Source organism: Pristiophorus japonicus, chromosome 20 (assembly GCF_044704955.1).
Source record: "Pristiophorus japonicus isolate sPriJap1 chromosome 20, sPriJap1.hap1, whole genome shotgun sequence".
NCBI lineage: Eukaryota > Metazoa > Chordata > Chondrichthyes > Pristiophoridae > Pristiophorus > Pristiophorus japonicus.
The window spans coordinates 70,827-94,156 of record NC_091996.1 but is presented as its reverse complement, the minus strand read 5'-3'; positions in this window follow the sequence as shown (position 1 = coordinate 94,156).

The window sequence follows — 23,330 nt, the reverse complement described above, 5'->3', positions numbered from 1 at the left end:
GCGAAGGCTCTGTGACTGTGACTGGGCGAAGACACTGTGACTGTGACTGGGCGAAGGCTCTGTGACTGTGACTGGGCGAAGGCTCTGTGACTGTGACTGGGCGAAGACACTGTGACTGTGACTGGGCGAAGACACTGTGACTGTGACTGGGCAAAGACACTGTGACTGTGACTGGGCGAAGACACTGTGACTGTGACTGTGCGAAGACACTGTGACTGTGACTGGGCGAAGACACTGTGACTGTGACTGGGCGAAGACAATGTGACTGTGACTGGGCGAAGACACTGTGACTGTGACTGGGCGAAGACAATGTGACTGTGACTGGGCGAAGACACTGTGACTGTGACTGGGCGAAGACACTGTGACTGTGACTGGGCGAAGACACTGTGACTGTGACTGGGCGAAGACAATGTGATTGTGACTGGGCGAAGACACTGTGACTGTGATTGGGCGAAGACACTGTACTGTGACTGGGCGAAAGCTCTGTGACTGTGACTGGGCGAAGACACTGTGACTGTGACTGGGCGAAGGCTCTGTGACTGTGACTGGGCGAAGACACTGTGACTGTGACTGGGCGAAGACACTGTGACTGTGACTGGGCGAAGGCTCTGTAACTGTGACTGGGCGAAGGCTCTGTGACTGTGACTGGGCGAAGACACTGTGACTGTGACTGGGCGAAGACACTGTGACTGTGACTGGGAGAAGGCTCTGTGACTGTGACTGGGCGAAGGCTCTGTGACAGTGACTGGGCGAAGACACTGTGACTGTGACTGGGCGAAGACACTGTGACTGTGACTCGGCGAAGACACTGTGACTGTGACTGGGCGAAGACACTGTGACTGTGACTGGGCGAAGACACTGTGACTGTGACTGGGAGAAGGCTCTGTGACTGTGACTGGGCGAAGACACTGTGACTGTGACTGGGCGAAGGCTCTGTGACTGTGACTGGGCGAAGACACTGTGACTGTGACTGGGCGAAGACTCTGTGACTGTGACTGGGCGAAGACACTGTGACTGTGACTGGGCGAAGGCTCTGTGACTGTGACTGGGCGAAGGCTCTGTGACTGTGACTGGGCGAAGGCTCTGTGACTGTGACTGGGCGAAGGCTCTGTGACTGTGACTGGGCGAAGACACTGTGACTGTGACTGGGCGAAGGCACTGTGACTGTGACTGGGCGAAGACACTGTGACTGTGACTGGACGAAGACACTGACTGTGACTGGGCGAAGACACTGTGATTGTGACTGGGCGAAGACACTGTGACTGTGACTGGGCGAAGGCTCTGTGTCTGTGACTGGGCGAAGACACTGTGACTGTGACTGGGCGAAGGCTCTGTGACTGTGACTGGGCGAAGGCTCTGTGACTGTGACTGGGCGAAGACACTGTGACTGTGACTGGGCGAAGGCTCTGTGACTGTGACTGGGCGAAGGCTCTGTGACTGTGACTGAGCGAAGACACTGTGACTGTGACTGGGCGAAGGCTCTGTGACTGTGACTGGGCGAAGACACTGTGACTGTGACTGGGCGAAGACACTGTGACTGTGACTGGGCGAAGACACTGACTGTGACTGGGCGAAGACACTGTGACTGTGACTGGGCGAAGACACTGTTACTGTGACTGGGCGAAGGCTCTGTGACTGTGACTGGGCGAAGACACTGTGACTGTGACTGGGCGAAGGCTCTGTGACTGTGACTGGGCGAAGACACTGTGACTTTGACTGGGCGAAGGCTCTGTGACTGTGACTGGGCGAAGGCTCTGTGACTGTGACTGGGCGAAGACACTATGACTGTGACTGGGCGAAGGCTCTGTGACTGTAACTGGGTGAAGACTCTGTGACTGTGACTGGGCGAAGACACTGTGACTGTGACTGGGCGAAGACACTGTGACTGTGACTGGGCGAAGACACTGTGACTGTGACTGGGCGAAGACACTGTGACTGTGACTGGGCGAAGACACTGTGACTGTGACTGGGCGAAGGCTCTGTGACTGTGACTGGGCGAAGGCTCTGTGACTGTGACTGGGCGAAGACACTGTGACTGTGACTGGGCGAAGACACTGTGACTGTGACTGGGCGAAGACACTGTGACTGTGACTGGGCGAAGGCTCTGTGACTGTGACTGGGCGAAGGCTCTGTGACTGTGACTGGGCGAAGACACTGTGACTGTGACTGGGCGAAGACACTGTGACTGTGACTGGGCGAAGACACTGTGACTGTGACTGGGCGAAGACACTGTGACTGTGACTGGGCGAAGGCACTGTGTCTGTGACTGGGCGAAGGCTCTGTGACTGTGACTGGGCGAAGGCTCTGTGACTGTGACTGGGCGAAGACACTGTGACTGTGACTGGGCGAAGACACTGTGACTGTGACTGGGCGAAGACACTGTTACTGTGACTGGGCGAAGGCACTGTGACTGTGACTGTGCGAAGACACTGTGACTGTGACTGGGCGAAGACAATGTGATTGTGACTGGGCGAAGACACTGTGACTGTGACTGGGCGAAGACACTGTACTGTGACTGGGCGAAAACTCTTTGACTGTGACTGGGCGAAGACACTGTGACTGTGACTGGGCGAAGGCTCTGTGACTGTGACTGGGCGAAGACACTGTGACTGTGACTGGGCGAAGACACTGTGACTGTGACTGGGCGAAGACACTGTGACTGTGACTGGGCGAAAACACTGTGACTGTGACTGGGCGAAGACACTGTGACTGTGACTGGGCGAAGACACTGTGACTGTGACTGGGCGAAGGCTCTGTGACTGTGACTGGGCGAAGACACTGTGACTGTGGCTGGGCGAAGACACTGTGATTGTGACTGGGCGAAGACACTGTGACTGTGACTGGGCGAAGGCTCTGTGACTGTGACTGGGCGAAGACTCTGTGACTGTGACTGGGCGAAGACACTGTGACTGAGACTGTGCGAAGACACTGTGACTGTGACTGGGCGAAGGCTCTGTGACTGTGACTGGGCGAAGGCTCTGTGACTGTGACTGGGCGAAGGCTCTGTGACTGTGACTGGGCAAAGGCTCTGTGACTGTGACTGGGCGAAGGCTCTGTGACTGTGACTGTGCAAAGACACTGTGACTGTGACTGGGCCAAGGCTCTATGACTGTGACTGGGCGAAGACACTGTGACTGTGACTGGGCCAAGGCTCTATGACTGTGACTGGGCGAAGACACTGTGACTGTGACTGGGCGAAGACACTGTGACTGTGACTGGGCGAAGACACTGTGACTGTGACTGGGCGAAGACACTGTGACTGTGACTGGGCAAAGGCTCTGTGACTGTGACTGGGCGAAGGCTCTGTGACTGTGACTGTGCGAAGACACTGTGACTGTGACTGGGCCAAGGCTCTATGACTGTGACTGGGCGAAGACACTGTGACTGTGACTGGGCGAACACACTGTGACTGTGACTGGGCGAAGACACTGTGACTGTGACTGGGCGAAGACACTGTGACTGTGACTGGGCGAAGACACTGTGACTGTGACTGGGAGTAGACACTGTGACTGTGACTGGGCGAAGACACTGTGCCTGTGACTGGGCGAAGACACTGTGACTGTGACTGAGCGAAGGCTCTGTGACTGTGACTGGGCGAAGACACTGTGACTGTGACTGGGCGAAGACACTGTGACTGTGACTGGGCGAAGGCTCTGTGACTGTGACTGGGCGAAGGCTCTGTGACTGTGACTGGGCGAAGACACTGTGACTGTGACTGGGCGAAGGCTCTGTGACTGTGACTGGGCGAAGACACTGTGACTGTGACAGGGCGAAGGCACTGTGTCTGTGACTGGGCGAAGGCTCTGTGACTGTGACTGGGCGAAGGCTCTGTGACTGTGACTGGGCGAAGACACTGTGACTGTGACTGGGCGAAGGCTCTGTGACTGTGACTGGGCGAAGGCTCTGTGACTGTGACTGGGCGAAGACACTGTGACTGTGACTGGGCGAAGACACTGTGACTGTGACTGGGCAAAGACACTGTGACTGTGACTGGGCGAAGACACTGTGACTGTGACTGTGCGAAGACACTGTGACTGTGACTGGGCGAAGACACTGTGACTGTGACTGGGCGAAGACAATGTGACTGTGACTGGGCGAAGACACTGTGACTGTGACTGGGCGAAGACAATGTGACTGTGACTGGGCGAAGACACTGTGACTGTGACTGGGCGAAGACACTGTGACTGTGACTGGGCGAAGACACTGTGACTGTGACTGGGCGAAGACAATGTGATTGTGACTGGGCGAAGACACTGTGACTGTGATTGGGCGAAGACACTGTACTGTGACTGGGCGAAAGCTCTGTGACTGTGACTGGGCGAAGACACTGTGACTGTGACTGGGCGAAGGCTCTGTGACTGTGACTGGGCGAAGACACTGTGACTGTGACTGGGCGAAGACACTGTGACTGTGACTGGGCGAAGGCTCTGTAACTGTGACTGGGCGAAGGCTCTGTGACTGTGACTGGGCGAAGACACTGTGACTGTGACTGGGCGAAGACACTGTGACTGTGACTGGGAGAAGGCTCTGTGACTGTGACTGGGCGAAGGCTCTGTGACAGTGACTGGGCGAAGACACTGTGACTGTGACTGGGCGAAGACACTGTGACTGTGACTGGGAGAAGGCTCTGTGACTGTGACTGGGCGAAGACACTGTGACTGTGACTGGGCGAAGGCTCTGTGACTGTGACTGGGCGAAGACACTGTGACTGTGACTGGGCGAAGACTCTGTGACTGTGACTGGGCGAAGACACTGTGACTGTGACTGGGCGAAGGCTCTGTGACTGTGACTGGGCGAAGGCTCTGTGACTGTGACTGGGCGAAGGCTCTGTGACTGTGACTGGGCGAAGGCTCTGTGACTGTGACTGGGCGAAGACACTGTGACTGTGACTGGGCGAAGGCACTGTGACTGTGACTGGGCGAAGACACTGTGACTGTGACTGGACGAAGACACTGACTGTGACTGGGCGAAGACACTGTGATTGTGACTGGGCGAAGACACTGTGACTGTGACTGGGCGAAGGCTCTGTGACTGTGACTGGGCGAAGACACTGTGACTGTGACTGGGCGAAGGCTCTGTGACTGTGACTGGGCGAAGGCTCTGTGACTGTGACTGGGCGAAGACACTGTGACTGTGACTGGGCGAAGGCTCTGTGACTGTGACTGGGCGAAGACACTGTGACTGTGACTGGGCGAAGGCTCTGTGACTGTGACTGAGCGAAGACACTGTGACTGTGACTGGGCGAAGGCTCTGTGACTGTGACTGGGCGAAGACACTGTGACTGTGACTGGGCGAAGACACTGTGACTGTGACTGGGCGAAGACACTGACTGTGACTGGGCGAAGACACTGTGACTGTGACTGGGCGAAGACACTGTTACTGTGACTGGGCGAAGGCTCTGTGACTGTGACTGGGCGAAGACACTGTGACTGTGACTGGGCGAAGGCTCTGTGACTGTGACTGGGCGAAGACACTGTGACTTTGACTGGGCGAAGGCTCTGTGACTGTGACTGGGCGAAGGCTCTGTGACTGTGACTGGGCGAAGACACTATGACTGTGACTGGGCGAAGGCTCTGTGACTGTAACTGGGTGAAGACTCTGTGACTGTGACTGGGCGAAGACACTGTGACTGTGACTGGGCGAAGACACTGTGACTGTGACTGGGCGAAGACACTGTGACTGTGACTGGGCGAAGACACTGTGACTGTGACTGGGCGAAGACACTGTGACTGTGACTGGGCGAAGGCTCTGTGACTGTGACTGGGCAAAGACACTGTGACTGTGACTGGGCGAAGACACTGTGACTGTGACTGGGCGAAGACACTGTGACTGTGACTGGGCGAAGACACTGTGACTGTGACTGGGCGAAGACACTGTGACTGTGACTGGGCGAAGGCTCTGTGACTGTGACTGGGTGAAGACTCTGTGACGGTGACGGCGCGAAGACACTGTGACTGTGACTGGGCGAAGACACTGTGCCTGTAACTGGGCGAAGGCTCAGTGACTGTGACTGGGCGAAGACACTGTGCCTGTAACTGGGCGAAGGCTCAGTGACTGTGACTGGGCGAAGACACTGTGACTGTGACTGGGCGAAGACACTGTGACTGTGACTGGGCGAAGACACTGTGACTGTGACTGGGCGAAGACACTGTGACTGTGACTGGGCGAAGGCTCTGTGACTGTGACTGGGCGAAGACTCTGTGACTGTGACTGGGCGAAGACACTGTGACTGTGACTGGGCGAAGACACTGTGACTGTGACTGGGCGAAGACACTGTGACTGTGACTGGGCGAAGGCTCTATGACTGTGACTGGGCAAATGCTCAGTGACTGTGACTGGGCGAAGACACTGTGACTGTGACTGGGCCAAGGCTCTATGACTGTGACTGGGCGAAGACACTGTGACTGTGACTGGGCCAAGGCTCTATGACTGTGACTGGGCGAAGACACTGTGACTGTGACTGGGCGAACACACTGTGACTGTGACTGGGCGAAGACACTGTGACTGTGACTGGGCGAAGACACTGTGACTGTGACTGGGCGAAGACACTGTGACTGTGACTGGGCGAAGGCTCTGTGACTGTGACTGGGCGAAGGCTCTGTGACTGTGACTGGGCGAAGACACTGTGACGGTGACGGCGCGAAGACACTGTGACTGTGACTGGGCGAAGGCTCTGTGACTGTGACTGGGCGAAGGCACTGTGACTGTGACTGGGCGAAGACACTGTGACTGTGACTGGGCGAAGACACTGTGACTGTGACTGGGCGAAGACACTGTGACGGTGACGGCGCGAAGACACTGTGACTGTGACTGGGCGAAGGCTCTGTGACTGTGACTGGGCGAAGGCACTGTGACTGTGACTGGGCGAAGACACTGTGACTGTGACTGGGCGAAGACACTGTGACTGTGACTGGGCGAAGACACTGTGACTGTGACTGGGCGAAGGCTCTGTGACTGTGACTGGGCGAAGGCTCTGTGACTGTGACTGGGCGAAGACACTGTGACTGTGACTGGGCAAATGCTCTGTGACTGTGACTGGGCGAAGACACTGTGACTGTGACTGGGCCAAGGCTCTATGACTGTGACTGGGCGAAGACACTGTGACTGTGACTGGGCGAACACACTGTGACTGTGACTGGGCGAAGACACTGTGACTGTGACTGGGCGAAGACACTGTGACTGTGACTGGGCGAAGACACTGTGACTGTGACTGAGCGAAGACACTGTGACTGTGACTGGGCGAAGACACTGTGACTGTGACTGGGCGAAGACACTGTGACTGTGACTGGGCGAAGGCTCTGTGACTGTGACTGGGCGAAGACACTGTGACTGTGACTGGGCGAAGACACTGTGACTGTGACTGGGCGAAGGCTCTGTGACTGTGACTGGGCGAAGACACTGTGACTGTGACTGGGCGAAGACACTGTGACTGTGACTGGGCGAAGACACTGTGACTGTGACTGGGCGAAGGCTCTGTGACTGTGACTCGGCGAAGACACTGTGACTGTGACTGGGTGAAGACACTGTGACTGTGACTGGGCGAAGACACTGTGACTGTGACTGGGCGAAGGCTCTGTGACTGTGACTGGGCGAAGACACTGTGACTGTGACTGGGCGAAGGCTCTGTGACTGTGACAAGGCGAAGACACTGTGACTGTGACTGGGCGAAGACACTGTGACTGTGTCTGGGCGAAGGCTCTGTGACTGTGACTGGGCGAAGACACAGTGACTGTGACTGGGCGAAGACACTGTGACTGTGACTGGGCGAAGGCTCTGTGACTGTGACTGGGCGAAGACACTGTGACTGTGACTGAGCGAAGACACTGTGACTGTGACTGGGTGAAGACACTGTGACTGTGACTGGGCGAAGGCTCTGTGACTGTGACTGGGCGAAGGCTCTGTGACTGTGACTGGGCGAAGGCTCTGTGACTGTGACTGGGTGAAGACACTGTGACTGTGACTGGGCGAAGACACTGTGACTGTGACTGGGTGAAGACACTGTGACTGTGACTGGGCGAAGGCTCTGTGACGGTGACTGGGCGAAGACACTGTGACTGTGACTGGGCGAAGGCTCTGTGACGGTGACTGGCCGAAGACACTGTGACTGTGACTGGGCGAAGACACTGTGACTGTGACTGGGCGAAGACACTGTGACTGTGACTGTGCGAAGACACTGTGAGTGTGACTGGGCGAAGGCTCTGTGACTGTGTCTGGGCGATGAAACTGTGACTGTGACTGGGCGAAGGCTTTGTGACTGTGACTGGGCGAAGACACTGTGACTGTGACTGGGCGAAGACACTGTGACTGTGACTGGGCGAAGGCTCTGTGACTGTGACTGGGCGAAGACACTGTGACTGTGACTGGGCGAAGACACTGTGACTGTGACTGGGCGAAGACACTGTGACTGTGTCTGGGCGAAGGCTCTGTGACTGTGACTGGGCGAAGACACTGTGACTGTGACTGGGCGAAGACACTGTGACTGTGACTGGGCGAAGACACTGTGACTGTGACTGGGCGAAGACACTGTGACTGTGACTGGGCGAAGACACTGTGACTGTGACTGGGCGAAGACACTGTGACTGTGACTGGGCGAAGACACTGTGACTGTGACTGGCCGAAGACACTGTGACTGTGACTGGGCGAAGACACTGTGACTGTGACAGGGCGAAGACACTGTGACTGTGACTGGGCGAAGACACTGTGACTGTGACTGGGCGAAGGCACTGTGACTGTGACTGTGCGAAGACACTGTGACTGTGACTGGGCGAAGACACTGTGACTGTGACTGGGCGAAGACACTGTGACTGTGACTGGGCAAAGACACTGTGACTGTGACTGGGCGAAGACACTGTGACTGTGACTGGGCGAAGACACTGTGACTGTGACTGGGCGAAGGCTCTGTGACTGTGACTGGGCGAAGACACTGTGACTGTGACTGGGCGAAGACACTGTGACTGTGACTGGGCGAAGGCTCTGTGACTGTGACTGGGCGAAGACACTGTGACTGTGACTGGGCGAAGACACTGTGACTGTGACTGGGCGAAGACACTCTGACTGTGACTGGGCGAAGACACTGTGACTGTGACTGGGCGAAGGCTCTGTGACTGTGACTGGGCGAAGACACTGTGACTGTGACTGGGTGAAGACACTGTGACTGTGACTGGGCGAAGACACTGTGACTGTGACTGTGCGAAGGCTCTGTGACTGTGACTGGGCGAAGACACTGTGACTGTGACTGGGCGAAGGCTCTGTGACTGTGACTAGGCGAAGACACTGTGACTGTGACTGGGCGAAGACACTGTGACTGTGTCTGGGCGAAGGCTCTGTGACTGTGACTGGGCGAAGACACAGTGACTGTGACTGGGCGAAGACACTGTGACTGTGACTGGGCGAAGGCTCTGTGACTGTGACTGGGCGAAGACACTGTGACTGTGACTGGGCGAAGACACTGTGACTGTGACTGGGCGAAGACACTGTGACTGTGACTGGGCGAAGGCTCTGTGACTGTGACTTGGCGAAGACACTGTGACTGTGACTGGGTGAAGACTCTGTGACTGTGACTGGGCGAAGGCTCTGTGACTGTGACTGGGTGAAGACTCTGTGACTGTGACTGGGCGAAGGCTCTGTGACTGTGACTGGGTGAAGACTCTGTGACGGTGACGGCGCGAAGACAATGTGACTGTGACTGGGCGAAGACACTGTGACTGTGACTGGGCGAAGGCTCTGTGACTGTGACTGGGCGAAGGCTCTGTGACTGTGACTGGGCGAAGACACTGTGACTGTGACTGGGCGAAGACACTGTGACTGTGACTGGGCGAAGACACTGTGACTGTGACTGGGCGAAGACACTGTGACTGTGACTGGGCGAAGGCTCTGTGACTGTGACTAGGCGAAGACTCTGTGACTGTGACTGGGCGAAGGCTCTGTGACTGTGACTGGGCGAAGGCACTGTGACTGTGACTGAGCGAAGACACTGTGACTGTGACTGGGCGAAGACACTGTGACTGTGACTGGGCGAAGACACTGTGACTGTGACTGGGCAAATGCTCTGTGACTGTGACTGGGCGAAGGCTCTGTGACTGTGACTGGGCGAAGACACTGTGACTGTGACTGGGCCAAGGCTCTATGACTGTGACTGGGCGAAGACACTGTGACTGTGACTGGGCTAAGGCTCTATGACTGTGACTGGGCGAAGACACTGTGACTGTGACTGGGCGAACACACTGTGACTGTGACTGGGCGAAGACACTGTGACTGTGACTGGGCGAAGACACTGTGACTGTGACTGGGCGAAGACACTGTGACTGTGACTGGGTGAAGACTCTGTGACGGTGACGGCGCGAAGACACTGTGACTGTGACTGGGCGAAGACACTGTGACTGTGACTGGGCGAAGGCTCTGTGACTGTGACTGGGTGAAGGCTCTGTGACTGTGACTGGGCGAAGACACTGTGACTGTGACTGGGCGAAGACACTGTGACTGTGACTGGGCGAAGACACTGTGACTGTGACTGGGCGAAGGCTCTGTGACTGTGACTGGGTGAAGGCTCTGTGACTGTGACTGGGCGAAGACACTGTGACTGTGACTGGGCGAAGACACTGTGACTGTGACTGGGCGAAGACACTGTGACTGTGACTGGGCGAAGACACTGTGACTGTGACTGGGCGAAGACACTGTGACTGTGACTGGGCGAAGGCTCTGTGACTGTGACTGGGCGAAGGCTCTGTGACTGTGACTGGGCGAAGACACTGTGACTGTGACTGGGCGAAGACACTGTGACTGTGACTGGGCGAAGACACTGTGACTGTGACTGGGCGAAGGCTCTGTGACTGTGACTGCGCAAATGCTCTGTGACTGTGACTGGGCGAAGGCTCTGTGACTGTGACTGGGCGAAGACACTGTGACTGTGACTGGGCCAAGGCTCTATGACTGTGACTGGGCGAAGACACTGTGACTGTGACTGGGCCAAGGCTCTATGACTGTGACTGGGCGAAGACACTGTGACTGTGACTGGGCGAAGACACTGTGACTGTGACTGGGCGAAGACACTGTGACTGTGACTGGGCGAAGACACTGTGACTGTGACTGGGCGAAGACACTGTGACTGTGACTGGGCGAAGACACTGTGACTGTGACTGGGCGAAGACACTGTGACTGTGACTGGGCGAAGACACTGTGACTGTGACTGGCCGAAGACACTGTGACTGTGACTGGGCGAAGACACTGTGACTGTGACAGGGCGAAGACACTGTGACTGTGACTGGGCGAAGACACTGTGACTGTGACTGGGCGAAGGCACTGTGACTGTGACTGTGCGAAGACACTGTGACTGTGACTGGGCGAAGACACTGTGACTGTGACTGGGCGAAGACACTGTGACTGTGACTGGGCGAAGACACTGTGACTGTGACTGGGCGAAGACACTGTGACTGTGACTGGGCGAAGGCTCTGTGACTGTGACTGGGCGAAGACACTGTGACTGTGACTGGGCGAAGACACTGTGACTGTGACTGGGCGAAGGCTCTGTGACTGTGACTGGGCGAAGACACTGTGACTGTGACTGGGCGAAGACACTGTGACTGTGACTGGGCGAAGACACTCTGACTGTGACTGGGCGAAGACACTGTGACTGTGACTGGGCGAAGGCTCTGTGACTGTGACTGGGCGAAGACACTGTGACTGTGACTGGGTGAAGACACTGTGACTGTGACTGGGCGAAGACACTGTGACTGTGACTGGGCGAAGGCTCTGTGACTGTGACTGGGCGAAGACACTGTGACTGTGACTGGGCGAAGGCTCTGTGACTGTGACTAGGCGAAGACACTGTGACTGTGACTGGGCGAAGACACTGTGACTGTGTCTGGGCGAAGGCTCTGTGACTGTGACTGGGCGAAGACACAGTGACTGTGACTGGGCGAAGACACTGTGACTGTGACTGGGCGAAGGCTCTGTGACTGTGACTGGGCGAAGACACTGTGACTGTGACTGGGCGAAGGCTCTGTGACTGTGACTGGGCGAAGGCTCTGTGACTGTGACTGTGCGAAGACACTGTGACTGTGACTGGGCGAAGACACTGTGACTGTGACTGGGCGAAGGCTCTGTGACTGTGACTGGGCGAAGGCTCTGTGACTGTGACTGGGCGAAGTCACTGTGACTGTGACTGGGCGAAGAAACTGTGACTGTGACTGGGCGAAGGCACTGTGACTGTGACTGGGCGAAGACACTGTGACTGTGACTGGGCGAAGGCTCTGTGACTGTGACTGGGCGAAGACACTGTGACTGTGACTGGGCGAACACACTGTGACTGTGACTGGGCGAAGGCTCTGTGACTGTGACTGGGCGAAGACACTGTGACTGTGACTGGGCGAAGACACTGTGAGTGTGACTGGGCGAAGGCTCTGTGACTGTGTCTGGGCGAAGACACTGTGACTGTGACTGGGCGAAGGCTCTGTGACTGTGACTGGGCGAAGGCTCTGTGACTGTGACTGGGCGAAGACACTGTGACTGTGACTGGGCGAAGGCTCTGTGACTGTGACTGGGCGAAGACACTGTGACTGTGACTGGGCAAAGGCTCTGTGACTGTGACTGGGCGAAGACACTGTGACTGTGACTGGGCGAAGACACTGTGACTGTGACTGTGCGAAGACACTGTGACTGTGACTGGGCGAACACACTGTGACTGTGAATGGGCGAAGACACTGTGACTGTGACTGGGCGAAGACACTGTGACTGTGACTGGGCGAAGACACTGTGACTGTGACTGGGCGAAGACACTGTGACTGTGACTGGGCGAAGACACTGTGACTGTGATTGGCCGAAGACACTGTGACTGTGACTGGGCGAAGACACTGTGACTGTGACTGGGCGAAGACACTGTGACTGTGACTGGGCGAAGACACTGTGACTGTGACTGGGCGAAGGCACTGTGACTGTGACTGTGCGAAGACACTGTGACTGTGACTGGGCGAAGACACTGTGACTGTGACTGGGCGAAGACACTGTGACTGTGACTGGGCGAAGACACTGTGACTGTGACTGGGCGAAGGCTCTGTGACTGTGACTGGGCGAAGACACTGTGACTATCACTGGGCGAAGGCTCTGTGACTGTGACTGGGCGAAGACACTGTGACTGTGACTGGGCGAAGACACTGTGACTGTGACTGGGCGAAGGCTCTGTGACTGTGACTTGGCGAAGACACTGTGACTGTGACTGGGTGAAGACTCTGTGACGGTGACGGCGCGAAGACACTGTGACTGTGACTGGGCGAAGGCTCTGTGACTGTGACTGGGTGAAGACTCTGTGACTGTGACTGGGCGAAGGCTCTGTGACTGTGACTGGGTGAAGACTCTGTGACTGTGACTGGGCGAAGACACTGTGACTGTGACTGGGCGAAGACACTGTGACTGTGACTGGGCGAAGGCTCTGTGACTGTGACTGGGCGAAGACACTGTGACTGTGACTGGGCGAAGACACTGTGACTGTGACTGGGCGAAGACACTGTGACTGTGACTGGGCGAAGACACTGTGACTGTGACTGGGCGAAGGCTCTGTGACTGTGACTAGGCGAAGACTCTGTGACTGTGACTGGGCGAAGACACTGTGACTGTGACTGGGCGAAGACACTGTGACTGTGACTGGGCGAAGGCTCTGTGACTGTGACTGGGCGAAGGCTCTGTGACTGTGACTGGGCAAATGCTCTGTGACTGTGACTGGGCGAAGGCTCTGTGACTGTGACTGGGCGAAGACACTGTGACTGTGACTGGGCCAAGGCTCTGTGACTGTGACTGGGCGAAGACACTGTGACTGTGACTGGGCGAAGACACTGTGACTGTGACTGGGCGAACACACTGTGACTGTGACTGGGCGAAGACACTGTGACTGTGACTGGGCGAAGACACTGTGACTGTGACTGGGCGAAGACACTGTGACTGTGACTGGGCGAAGGCTCTGTGACTGTGACTGGGCAAAGACACTGTGACTGTGACTGGGCGAAGGCTCTGTGACTGTGACTGGGCAAAGACACTGTGACTGTGACTGGGCGAAGGCTCTGTGACTGTGACTGGGCGAAGACACTGTGACTGTGACTGCGCGAAGACACTGTGACTGTGACTGGGCGAAGGCTCTGTGACTGTGACTGGGCGAAGGCTCTGTGACTGTGACTGGGCGAAGACACTGTGACTGTGTCTGGGCGAAGGCTCTGTGACTGTGATTGGGCGAAGACACAGTGACTGTGACTGGGCGAAGACACTGTGACTGTGACTGGGCGAAGACACTGTGACTGTGACTGGGCGAAGGCTCTGTGACTGTGACTGGGCGAAGGCTCTGTGACTGTGACTGGGCGAAGACACTGTGACTGTGACTGGGCGAAGACACTGTGACTGTGACTGGGCGAAGACACTGTGACTGTGACTGGGCGAAGACACTGTGACTGTGACTGGGCGAAGACACTGTGACTGTGACTGGGCGAAGACACTGTGACTGTGACTGGGCGAAGACTCTGTGACTGTGACTGGGCGAAGACACTGTGACTGTGACTGGGCGAACACACTGTGACTGTGACTGGGCGAAGGCTCTGTGACTGTGACTGTGCGAAGACACTGTGACTGTGACTGGGCGAAGACACTGTGAGTGTGACTGGGCGAAGGCTCTGTGACTGTGACTGGGCGAAGGCTCTGTGACTGTGACTGGGCGAAGACACTGTGACTGTGACTGGGCGAAGGCTCTGTGACTGTGACTGGGCGAAGACACTGTGACTGTGACTGGGCGAAGGCACTGTGACTGTGACTGTGCGAAGACACTGTGACTGTGACTGGGCGAAGACACTGTGACTGTGACTGGGCGAAGACACTGTGACTGTGACTGGGCGAAGACACTGTGACTGTGACTGGGCGAAGGCTCTGTGACTGTGACTGGGCGAAGACACTGTGACTATCACTGGGCGAAGGCTCTGTGACTGTGACTGGGCGAAGACACTGTGACTGTGACTGGGCGAAGACACTGTGACTGTGACTGGGCGAAGGCTCTGTGACTGTGACTGGGCGAAGGCTCTGTGACTGTGACTGGGTGAAGACTCTGTGACGGTGACGGCGCGAAGACAATGTGACTGTGACTGGGCGAAGACACTGTGACTGTGACTGGGCGAAGGCTCTGTGACTGTGACTGGGCGAAGGCTCTGTGACTGTGACTGGGCGAAGACACTGTGACTGTGACTGGGCGAAGACACTGTGACTGTGACTGGGCGAAGACACTGTGACTGTGACTGGGCGAAGACACTGTGACTGTGACTGGGCGAAGGCTCTGTGACTGTGACTAGGCGAAGACTCTGTGACTGTGACTGGGCGAAGATACTGTGACTGTGACTGGGCGAAGACACTGTGACTGTGACTGGGCGAAGACACTGTGACTGTGACTGGGCGAAGGCTCTGTGACTGTGACTGGGCGAAGGCTCTGTGACTGTGACTGGGCAAATGCTCTGTGACTGTGACTGGGCGAAGGCTCTGTGACTGTGACTGGGCGAAGACACTGTGACTGTGACTGGGCCAAGGCTCTATGACTGTGACTGGGCGAAGACACTGTGACTGTGACTGGGCCAAGGCTCTATGACTGTGACTGGGCGAAGACACTGTGACTGTGACTGGGCGAACACACTGTGACTGTGACTGGGCGAAGACACTGTGACTGTGACTGGGCGAAGACACTGTGACTGTGACTGCGCGAAGACACTGTGACTGTGACTGGGCGAAGACACTGTGACTGTGACTGGGCGAAGGCTCTGTGACTGTGACTGGGCAAAGACACTGTGACTGTGACTGGGCGAAGGCTCTGTGACTGTGACTGGGCAAAGACACTGTGACTGTGACTGGGCGAAGACTCTGTGACGGTGACGGCGCGAAGACACTGTGACTGTGACTGGGCGAAGGCTCTGTGACTGTGACCGGGCGAAGACACTGTGACGGTGACGGCGCGAAGACACTGTGACTGTGACTGGGCGAAGACACTGTGACTGTGACTGGGCGAAGGCTCTGTGACTGTGAATGGGCGAAGACACTGTGACTGTGACTGGGCGAAGGCTCTGTGACTGTGACTGGGCGAAGACACTGTGACTGTGACTGGGCGAAGACACTGTGACTGTGACTGGGCGAAGACACTGTGACTGTGACTGGGCGAAGACACTGTGACTGTGACTGGGCGAAGGCTCTGTGACTGTGAATGGGCGAAGACTCTGTGACTGTGACTGGGCGAAGACACTGTGACTGTGACTGGGCGAAGACACTGTGACTGTGACTGGGCGAAGACACTGTGACTGTGACTGGGCGAAGGCTCTGTGACTGTGACTGCGCAAATGCTCTGTGACTGTGACTGGGCGAAGGCTCTGTGACTGTGACTAGGCGAAGACACTGTGACTGTGACTGGGCGAAGACACTGTGACTGTGTCTGGGCGAAGGCTCTGTGACTGTGATTGGGCGAAGACACAGTGACTGTGACTGGGCGAAGACACTGTGACTGTGACTGGGCGAAGACACTGTGACTGTGACTGGGCGAAGGCTCTGTGACTGTGACTGGGCGAAGGCTCTGTGACTGTGACTGGGCGAAGACACTGTGACTGTGACTGGGCGAAGGCACTGTGACTGTGACTGGGCGAAGGCTCTGTGACTGTGAATGGGCGAAGACTCTGTGACTGTGACTGGGCGAAGACACTGTGACTGTGTCTGGGCGAAGACACTGTGACTGTGACTGGGCGAAGACACTGTGACTTTGACTGGGCGAAGACACTGTGACTGTGACTGGGCGAAGACACTGTGACTGTGACTGGGCGAAGACACTGTGACTGTGACTGGGCGAAGGCTCTGTGACTGTGACTGGGCAAAGACACTGTGACTGTGACTGGGCGAAGGCTCTGTGACTGTGACTGGGTGAAGACTCTGTGACGGTGACGGCGCGAAGACACTGTGACTGTGACTGGGCGAAGGCTCTGTGACTGTGACTGGGCGAAGGCTCTGTGACTGTGACTGGGCGAAGGCTCTGTGACTGTGACTGGGCGAAGACACTGTGACTGTGACTGGGCGAAGACACTGTGACTGTGACTGGGCGAAGACACTGTGACTGTGACTGGGCGAAGACACTGTGACTGTGACTGGGCGAAGGCTCTGTGACTGTGAATGGGCGAAGACTCTGTGACTGTGACTGGGCGAAGACACTGTGACTGTGACTGGGCGAAGACACTGTGACTGTGACTGGGCGAAGACACTGTGACTGTGACTGGGCGAAGGCTCTGTGACTGTGACTGCGCAAATGCTCTGTGACTGTGACTGGGCGAAGGCTCTGTGACTGTGACTAGGCGAAGACACTGTGACTGTGACTGGGCGAAGACACTGTGACTGTGTCTGGGCGAAGGCTCTGTGACTGTGATTGGGCGAAGACACAGTGACTGTGACTGGGCGAAGACACTGTGACTGTGACTGGGCGAAGACACTGTGACTGTGACTGGGCGAAGGCTCTGTGACTGTGACTGGGCGAAGGCTCTGTGACTGTGACTGGGCGAAGACACTGTGACTGTGACTGGGCAAAGGCTCTGTGACGGTGACTGGGCGAAGATACTGTGACTGTGACTGGGCGAAGACACTGTGACTGTGACTGGGCGAAGACACTGTGACTGTGACTGGGCGAAGACTCTGTGACTGTGACTGGGCGAAGACACTGTGACTGTGACTGGGCGAACACACTGTGACTGTGACTGGGCGAAGACACTGTGACTGTGACTGGGCGAAGACACTGTGACTGTGACTGGGCGAAGACACTGTGACTGTGACTGGGCGAAGACACTGTGACTGTGACTGGGCGAAGGCTCTGTGACTGTGACTGGGCGAAGGCTCTGTGACTGTGACTGGGCGAAGACACTGTGACTGTGACTGGGCGAAGACACTGTGACTGTGACTGGGCGAAGACACTGTGACTGTGACTGGGCGAAGGCTCTGTGACTGTGACTGCGCAAATGCTCTGTGACTGTGACTGGGCGAAGGCTCTGTGACTGTGACTGGGCGAAGACACTGTGACTGTGACTGGGCCAAGGCTCTATGACTGTGACTGGGCGAAGACACTGTGACTGTGACTGGGCCAAGGCTCTATGACTGTGACTGGGCGAAGACACTGTGACTGTGACTGGGCGAAGACACTGTGACTGTGACTGGGCGAAGACACTGTGACTGTGACTGGGCGAAGACACTGTGACTGTGACTGGGCGAAGACACTGTGACTGTGACTGGCCGAAGACACTGTGACTGTGACTGGGCGAAGACACTGTGACTGTGACAGGGCGAAGACACTGTGACTGTGACTGGGCGAAGACACTGTGACTGTGACTGGGCGAAGGCACTGTGACTGTGACTGGGCGAAGACACTGTGACTGTGACTGGGCGAAGACACTGTGACTGTGACTGGGCGAAGACACTGTGACTGTGACTGGGCGAAGACACTGTGACTGTGACTGGGCGAAGACACTGTGACTGTGACTGGGCGAAGGCTCTGTGACTGTGACTGGGCGAAGACACTGTGACTGTGACTGGGCGAAGACACTGTGACTGTGACTGGGCGAAGGCTCTGTGACTGTGACTGGGCGAAGACACTGTGACTGTGACTGGGCGAAGACACTGTGACTGTGACTGGGCGAAGACACTCTGACTGTGACTGCGCGAAGACACTGTGACTGTGACTGGGCGAAGGCTCTGTGACTGTGACTGGGCGAAGACACTGTGACTGTGACTGGGTGAAGACACTGTGACTGTGACTGGGCGAAGACACTGTGACTGTGACTGGGCGAAGGCTCTGTGACTGTGACTGGGCGAAGACACTGTGACTGTGACTGGGCGAAGGCTCTGTGACTGTGACTAGGCGAAGACACTGTGACTGTGACTGGGCGAAGACACTGTGACTGTGTCTGGGCGAAGGCTCTGTGACTGTGACTGGGCGAAGACACAGTGACTGTGACTGGGCGAAGACACTGTGACTGTGACTGGGCGAAGGCTCTGTGACTGTGACTGGGCGAAGACACTGTGACTGTGACTGGGCGAAGGCTCTGTGACTGTGACTGGGCGAAGGCTCTGTGACTGTGACTGTGCGAAGACACTGTGACTGTGACTGGGCGAAGACACTGTGACTGTGACTGGGCGAAGGCTCTGTGACTGTGACTGGGCGAAGGCTCTGTGACTGTGACTGGGCGAAGTCACTGTGACTGTGACTGGGCGAAGAAACTGTGACTGTGACTGGGCGAAGGCACTGTGACTGTGACTGGGCGAAGACACTGTGACTGTGACTGGGCGAAGGCTCTGTGACTGTGACTGGGCGAAGACACTGTGACTGTGACTGGGCGAACACACTGTGACTGTGACTGGGCGAAGGCTCTGTGACTGTGACTGGGCGAAGACACTGTGACTGTGACTGGGCGAAGACACTGTGAGTGTGACTGGGCGAAGGCTCTGTGACTGTGTCTGGGCGAAGACACTGTGACTGTGACTGGGCGAAGGCTCTGTGACTGTGACTGGGCGAAGGCTCTGTGACTGTGACTGGGCGAAGACACTGTGACTGTGACTGGGCGAAGGCTCTGTGACTGTGACTGGGCGAAGACACTGTGACTGTGACTGGGCAAAGGCTCTGTGACTGTGACTGGGCGAAGACACTGTGACTGTGACTGGGCGAAGACACTGTGACTGTGACTGTGCGAAGACACTGTGACTGTGACTGGGCGAACACACTGTGACTGTGAATGGGCGAAGACACTGTGACTGTGACTGGGCGAAGACACTGTGACTGTGACTGGGCGAAGACACTGTGACTGTGACTGGGCGAAGACACTGTGACTGTGACTGGGCGAAGACACTGTGACTGTGACTGGGCGAAGACACTGTGACTGTGACTGGGCGAAGACACTGTGACTGTGACTGGGCGAAGACACTGTGACTGTGACTGGGCGAAGGCACTGTGACTGTGACTGTGCGAAGACACTGTGACTGTGACTGGGCGAAGACACTGTGACTGTGACTGGGCGAAGACACTGTGACTGTGACTGGGCGAAGACACTGTGACTGTGACTGGGCGAAGGCTCTGTGACTGTGACTGGGCGAAGACACTGTGACTATCACTGGGCGAAGGCTCTGTGACTGTGACTGGGCGAAGACACTGTGACTGTGACTGGGCGAAGACACTGTGACTGTGACTGGGCGAAGGCTCTGTGACTGTGACTTGGCGAAGACACTGTGACTGTGACTGGGTGAAGACTCTGTGACGGTGACGGCGCGAAGACACTGTGACTGTGACTGGGCGAAGGCTCTGTGACTGTGACTGGGTGAAGACTCTGTGACTGTGACTGGGCGAAGGCTCTGTGACTGTGACTGGGTGAAGACTCTGTGACTGTGACTGGGCGAAGACACTGTGACTGTGACTGGGCGAAGACACTGTGACTGTGACTGGGCGAAGGCTCTGTGACTGTGACTGGGCGAAGACACTGTGACTGTGACTGGGCGAAGACACTGTGACTGTGACTGGGCGAAGACACTGTGACTGTGACTGGGCGAAGACACTGTGACTGTGACTGGGCGAAGGCTCTGTGACTGTGACTAGGCGAAGACTCTGTGACTGTGACTGGGCGAAGACACTGTGACTGTGACTGGGCGAAGACACTGTGACTGTGACTGGGCGAAGACACTGTGACTGTGACTGGGCGAAGGCTCTGTGACTGTGACTGGGCGAAGGCTCTGTGACTGTGACTGGGCAAATGCTCTGTGACTGTGACTGGGCGAAGGCTCTGTGACTGTGACTGGGCGAAGACACTGTGACTGTGACTGGGCCAAGGCTCTGTGACTGTGACTGGGCGAAGACACTGTGACTGTGACTGGGCCAAGGCTCTATGACTGTGACTGGGCGAAGACACTGTGACTGTGACTGGGCGAAGACACTGTGACTGTGACTGGGCGAACACACTGTGACTGTGACTGGGCGAAGACACTGTGACTGTGACTGGGCGAAGACACTGTGACTGTGACTGGGCGAAGACACTGTGACTGTGACTGGGCGAAGGCTCTGTGACTGTGACTGGGCAAAGACACTGTGACTGTGACTGGGCGAAGGCTCTGTGACTGTGACTGGGCAAAGACACTGTGACTGTGACTGGGCGAAGACACTGTGACTGTGACTGGGCGAAGACACTGTGACTGTGACTGGGCGAAGACACTGTGACTGTGACTGGGCGAAGACACTGTGACTGTGACTGGGCGAAGGCTCTGTGACTGTGAATGGGCGAAGACTCTGTGACTGTGACTGGGCGAAGACACTGTGACTGTGACTGGGCGAAGACACTGTGACTGTGACTGGGCGAAGACACTGTGACTGTGACTGGGCGAAGGCTCTGTGACTGTGACTGCGCAAATGCTCTGTGACTGTGACTGGGCGAAGGCTCTGTGACTGTGACTAGGCGAAGACACTGTGACTGTGACTGGGCGAAGACACTGTGACTGTGTCTGGGCGAAGGCTCTGTGACTGTGATTGGGCGAAGACACAGTGACTGTGACTGGGCGAAGACACTGTGACTGTGACTGGGCGAAGACACTGTGACTGTGACTGGGCGAAGGCTCTGTGACTGTGACTGGGCGAAGACACTGTGACTGTGACTGGGCGAAGACACTGTGACTGTGACTGGGCGAAGACACTGTGACTGTGACTGGGCGAAGACACTGTGACTGTGACTGGGCGAAGACACTGTGACTGTGACTGGGCGAAGACACTGTGACTGTGACTGGGCGAAGACTCTGTGACTGTGACTGGGCGAAGACACTGTGACTGTGACTGGGCGAACACACTGTGACTGTGACTGGGCGAAGGCTCTGTGACTGTGACTGTGCGAAGACACTGTGACTGTGACTGGGCGAAGACACTGTGAGTGTGACTGGGCGAAGGCTCTGTGACTGTGACTGGGCGAAGGCTCTGTGACTGTGACTGGGCGAAGACACTGTGACTGTGACTGGGCGAAGGCTCTGTGACTGTGACTGGGCGAAGACACTGTGACTGTGACTGGGCGAAGGCACTGTGACTGTGACTGTGCGAAGACACTGTGACTGTGACTGGGCGAAGACACTGTGACTGTGACTGGGCGAAGACACTGTGACTGTGACTGGGCGAAGGCTCTGTGACTGTGACTGGGCGAAGACACTGTGACTATCACTGGGCGAAGGCTCTGTGACTGTGACTGGGCGAAGACACTGTGACTGTGACTGGGCGAAGACACTGTGACTGTGACTGGGCGAAGGCTCTGTGACTGTGACTGGGCGAAGGCTCTGTGACTGTGACTGGGTGAAGACTCTGTGACGGTGACGGCGCGAAGACAATGTGACTGTGACTGGGCGAAGACACTGTGACTGTGACTGGGCGAAGGCTCTGTGACTGTGACTGGGCGAAGGCTCTGTGACTGTGACTGGGCGAAGACACTGTGACTGTGACTGGGCGAAGACACTGTGACTGTGACTGGGCGAAGACACTGTGACTGTGACTGGGCGAAGACACTGTGACTGTGACTGGGCGAAGGCTCTGTGACTGTGACTAGGCGAAGACTCTGTGACTGTGACTGGGCGAAGACACTGTGACTGTGACTGGGCGAAGACACTGTGACTGTGACTGGGCGAAGACACTGTGACTGTGACTGGGCGAAGGCTCTGTGACTGTGACTGGGCGAAGGCTCTGTGACTGTGACTGGGCAAATGCTCTGTGACTGTGACTGGGCGAAGGCTCTGTGACTGTGACTGGGCGAAGACACTGTGACTGTGACTGGGCCAAGGCTCTATGACTGTGACTGGGCGAAGACACTGTGACTGTGACTGGGCCAAGGCTCTATGACTGTGACTGGGCGAAGACACTGTGACTGTGACTGGGCGAACACACTGTGACTGTGACTGGGCGAAGACACTGTGACTGTGACTGGGCGAAGACACTGTGACTGTGACTGCGCGAAGACACTGTGACTGTGACTGGGCGAAGACACTGTGACTGTGACTGGGCGAAGGCTCTGTGACTGTGACTGGGCAAAGACACTGTGACTGTGACTGGGCGAAGGCTCTGTGACTGTGACTGGGCAAAGACACTGTGACTGTGACTGGGCGAAGACACTGTGACGGTGACGGCGCGAAGACACTGTGACTGTGACTGGGCGAAGACACTGTGACTGTGACTGGGCGAAGGCTCTGTGACTGTGACTGGGCAAAGACACTGTGACTGTGACTGGGCGAAGGCTCTGTGACTGTGACTGGGCAAAGACACTGTGACTGTGACTGGGCGAAGACTCTGTGAC